The sequence below is a fragment of the Schistocerca gregaria genome, unplaced genomic scaffold, assembly GCF_023897955.1.
Source record: "Schistocerca gregaria isolate iqSchGreg1 unplaced genomic scaffold, iqSchGreg1.2 ptg000828l, whole genome shotgun sequence".
NCBI lineage: Eukaryota > Metazoa > Arthropoda > Insecta > Orthoptera > Acrididae > Schistocerca > Schistocerca gregaria.
The window spans coordinates 93297-98784 of NW_026062194.1; positions in this window are offsets into that span (position 1 = coordinate 93297).

Consider the following 5488-nt stretch of genomic DNA (forward strand, 5'->3'; position numbering starts at 1 on the left):
CTCCTGGAAATGGAAAAAAGAACACATTGACACCGGTGTGTCAGACCCACCATACTTGCTCCGGACACTGCGAGACGGCTGTACAACCAATGATCACACGCACGGCACAGCGGACACACCAGGAACCGCGGTGTTGGCCGTCGAATGGCGCTAGCTGCGCAGCATTTGTGCACCGCCGCCGTCAATGTCAGCCAGTTTGCGGTGGCATACGTTTCTCCATTGCAGTCTTTAACAATGGTAGCATGCAGCGACAGCGTGGACGTGAACCGTATGTGCAGTTGACGGACTTTGAGCGAGGGCGTATAGTGGGCATGCGGGAGGCCGGGTGGACGTACCGCCGAATTGCTCAACACGTTTTTGTTTCATAGTAGTAATCCTACAAATATTAATGATACCTTGCAAATTGGTTTGATAGTGAGATATATTAAGTATCTTAAAATATATGTAGATGAAGTCTGGTAAAGTGTGTGAATATAAATTAAAATGTTTGCAGCAACATAATCAGGTTTAGTTTGCAGTGTGGGAGTGAGCTCCACGTGGGATCCGAAGCACGGACCCCACAGGGGTGCCCGGCATGCGCCACATGCCACGGCAGAGGTGGAGGCTAGTGTTCGCAAGTCTGAAAATTCCAGCCCCGGCCGGGGATTGAACCCCGGCCCGGCTGGGGCGAATAGCCCCAGCCGAGGCGCTGGAACGTTCCAGACCCTCTTACCACTAGACCACCGAGGACCCCGGCTGTTTCCTGCTCTGGAGTCCAGCTAGTGGACGTAGAGCACTTCCTGCTGTTCTCCGTGTTTACACCGATGCAGCAGTGGCATGGTGTAACAGGAAGTGTTTACCTGCGTCCGCTGGATGTCCACTTAGTATGCGACTTATTTACCCGGCTGACGTTCGTGTCGCTATAATCTCCTTAGTTGCGTTACAATTATATGCAGGGACTGAAAATCTGCCTATGCAGTTGCACGTAGTCGCATCTCACTATTTGAACCTCTGTAATTCGATCGTGTTGTCAACACCCATGTAAGAACTTCTATCTATCGAAGAAAGCTCATGTGTTCGGTACATTTCATAAGCGGAAGCGACTGGGATAGCAGGCAGCCCCGTAAACATTTTGTAATGAAGTGTCAGGCTGTACGTAATACTCGATATCTGGAATTGTTTTATCGGTTATTAAGATAATCGTTTCACCCCTATACACTTCGAAAAATTCCCGTGTTTTCTCAATAAAGCATAAGCACAGTACATAAATCCCTCGCTAAAATGACATCGGAGAAGTACAAGTGTTCGAGTGCCACAGAAAAGAAGTGGGTCCTTGAAGGTGTGGAACGGAGAGCAGAACTAAAATAAGATGTAACGTTTCGGGATTCCCTCATAGTCGCTTAGACACTCCAGAAGCAGGAAGATCAGTTTGATGACGTCTCATGAGGAGCGAGGAATAAATTCACTCTCAAATAACTACTGTACGAGATGCCTCGCCGCCTCTTGAAGGGTGTCTTTGGGATTCTGCAGTCGTGGACTCGGCGACCCGTGTGCCAACGCGGTGTTTCTGACCACATACATTTTAGCTGCGGGTTCTCCGATGTGCAAAGGAAGCCGCGACAATGGGGAGGCTCTGCCTGTCGTTTTGTAATAAGAACGCCCCTCCACATTTTATCTAGGCTTAAGACTGTCTATGCACATAGTGCATAGCCGTTTTTAAAAAAAATATTTTTTTTACCTTTACCATTCTACAACATTTCTTCCTGTATTATTTTACGAAATTTTCGTAGAAATGTTGTAAAATTTAAACGTCTTAAATCCACCGAGTCATTATGTATACTTAAAATATCTTTTAACGCTTTTTCAAGACATATGTATCTTTTACCTCTTTCATTGAAGAGGCTGACCAACGGATTATTTTTTTATTTAATTTCAGGTAATTATTGTATTGCGTTCTCCTTTAGCGTATTGATCAGAAATTGTAGGTTCACATACCTTTGCCTTATTGAGTATCGTTTGCTATGATAAACTTCGACAGCATTCATGGTCATGTGCATCGAATTGATGACGGTAGATAGCTGACCGAAATCACTTCGAAATAAATTCTCTGAACGCAGATAACTTTGATACAGTTGTGTTAGGTATCACCTAACGCAACTGAAGCCAAGTAAGAGTGAATTTATTTCGAAATAATTTCGGTCGACTGTCTGTCTTCACCAATTCCACATTTCAGATGGTGTACCAGGATTTTCCATCTTTTGACTAACTATATAGTCTACGAATTCATGATCTTTTCGCCACTGGGCATTTGCTACGCTGTTACCATCCATGGGTCATCAAGGCAGTCCGGTGGAAGATGTGCTCTGCAGCATACATGTCGCAAGACAATCGAATTACTTCTTCATCCCTGTATTTCTCCACTAATTCCAGTTCTTGTATGTCTTCCAGAGACATTGCTTGAAATGAAAATTACAACTGGAAATAGAAGTCTCGGATAACAGTGTTTTCATAGCTTAATTTGCAGCCATTTCGAAGTAAAGCAATGTAGTTTTAAATGACAACCCAGTTATCACATTTCTCGGTCCAGAAAAAAAATGTTTCACAATTATTTCGACTTTCCTCTGGTAGAAAAGCTAGTCTTCCTTGCTTCAGACATCAATACGCAATGGTGTACAGTTGTTTTGAACAACTCTGAAATGTGCCTCCATAAGAAGAGATTTATTTTCACACATTTTCTCCCCTTTTTCGTAACTGATCACCCGGATTCATTTGTCGGGAACAGATTTACTATCAATTTTCTAAAAAACTTCAGTCACTTACAAAATCTCTTCGCGCAGCTGAATCCCTGAACTAGTGCCATGTTTATGGGGCTTCTAGTAGCCTCCCTTACACAGTGCAGTGTTTCTCATAATTCGTCATACTTGCGACGTAATCTCGCAAATCTTGAAATTGCTCTTTAACTTTCGGGAAACAGGCATGTATCGGGAAACCAAACCACCTACTTACCATAGCAGCGTGTGCGGTATTGCAGTTAATATCCATCTGGCAACTTGCGTTTTAGTTGTCTGTCGGCCACTTGTCAATCTCTTTTCATTGTAAATATAAATACGAATTGTCACCATATATCACCAGCATAACGTTTACTACAGATGTACATTACTAAGATCTTCACTTAAAAATACAGCATACTTTACTCGGAAACAATTTTTTTTCCCCCTACGTGTTTGGGGGTTAGAATAGGCCCGCGGTATTCCTGCTTGTCGTAAGAGGTGACTAAAAGGAGTCTCAAACTTTTCGGCCTTATATGATGGTCCCCTGTTGGGTTTGACCTCCATCTCTCAAAATTTTCCGAAGAGCGAGCCGATTGGGGAAGGGCGCCTTACTTGGTGCATTGTGTCCATCTTGCGATCAGACCTTTCGCCAGCTTCTACACCATTGAACTGCAGTCCTGTCCGCTCGCCATGTCTTGGGCATGACTCTTTTTCTGCGTGCAGATTACACCTTGCACTGTGCAGTGCCTCTTTCTGCACCGACGGCGACCATGGACCACATGTTACCTAACATCCAGCATGGTAGCCAGTCCGTTGTGGTGGGGCCGCCATATACCTTGTTGGTTGTAGCCCCCTGACAACACAGGGATCGCTCTACTGATGCCTGCGCCGTTAACTCCCCACGTATGCCAAGGAGTAGATGCCTATCCTTCTGGGGTATCGGGACTCCCGGCAACGGCCATCCTGCCAGGTGGCTCTTGCCGTGGCTGGGTGGCGCCCGTGGGGAGGGCCCTTGGTCGGAGTAGGTGGCATCAGGGCGGATGACCCGCAATGAAGCGTGGTACATCGTCTCTCGCTGGTGGCCAGCCGCCAGCAGTCTCTAAGCGTTCTCGGGCTCAGTTTAACGCTCAGAAGTATGATCCGAAAACGTTCCCCTCCCTGGCCACACCGTGGGAGGATCGTAAGTCTCAGGATGGCAGTAGCAGTTATTCGCCCCGCTTCTTAGTTTGTACGAGGGCTGATGGGAAGTCTTTTCTCTCCACAAAGCCTCAGTTCTTTGTCGAGCATTTAGAGGACAAGTTTGCGGAGGTGGAGGGCTTGTCAAAAATGCGCTCTGGGTCAGTCCTGATACAAACGGCATCCTCTGCCCAGTGACGACGGTTACTCGCTTGTGTCAAGTTGGGGGATGTTGCCGTTACGATCACACCCCATAAGAGTTTAAATATGGTCCAGGGAGTTATTTACCATAGAGATCTTATTTTGCAGTCTGATGAAGAGCTGCGCGCCAATTTAGAGCACCGGGGTGTACATTTCGTCCGGCGCGTTCATCGAGGTCCGAAGGAAAATTGCTACCGGTGCCTTCATGTTGGCCTTCGAAGGGGATACATTACCGGAAAAGGTCAAGGTGATGGTCTACTGATGTGACGTTAAGCCCTATATCCCTCCCCCAATGCGCCGCTTTAAGTGCTGGAAGTTCCTTCTCGCTGCACTTGAAGCCTCACATGTCGAGATTGCGGATGCCCATCACATCCCAATACTCCATGTGACCCTCCTCCCATCTGTGTCAACTGCGGGGAGCACCATTCACCTTGCTCGCCAAACTGCCGAATTTTCCAGAAAGAGCGTAAAATCATGGAATACAAGACCCTGGACCGACTAACCTATACTGAGGCCAAAAGGAAATACGACCGACTCCATCCTGTGAGAATGACATCTTCCTACGCTGCAGCTACAACACCTGTGCTAGCCCCGTCTGGTTCTCCAATTGTGGCCGGATCGACGAGTAGTACAACTCCTCCTGCCCCCTCGCCAGTGGGGGGCTCTACCCATCGGGTTGCTCCTGCGCCACCTACCTCAGGAGCAACACCATCCCACCCATCGGGGATGTCCGTCCCCACTTCTAAGCTGGAGAAGTGTCCAACTTCTTCGGCTTCTCACGCTTGCAAGGGGTCCCTTGGGTCCCTCCCTTCCCAGGCTTCCAACAGCGAGAAGGCTGACGACCGACAGTGGCGTAAGTGCTCGCAATCAGCTGGTCGTAGGGCTTCACGATCCTCCTCCGTCCCGGAGACTGAATCGGTGAAGCCCTCCCAGTCGGTGCGACCCAAGGAACGGCGTGAGAAACCCAAGAAGAGCTCTCAGCCCAAGGAACTCGCGGTCGCAGCCATCCCACCGCAATCTTCCGGCTCTGCGTCTGAGGATGCAGTGGAGATTCTGGCGTCCGCTGAGGACCTCGATCTTGCCGGTCCATCAGACGCCATGGAAAGCACTATCACAGGTGCTAAATTGGAGGCAGCAGGTGACCCAGCGGCGTAATCTCCCTTCCCAGTCCCATCACGCCTTTCTCAGCCATGGACAACTCCATCCTCCAGTGGAAGTGTAGCGGTTTCATCCACCATCTAGCTGAGCTCCGCCAACTTATCAGCCTTCACCCTTTCTTCTGCATTGCTCTGCAGGAAACTTGGTTTCTGGCAATGCGAACCCCCGCCCTCCGTGGCTACCGGGGTTATTATAAGAACCAG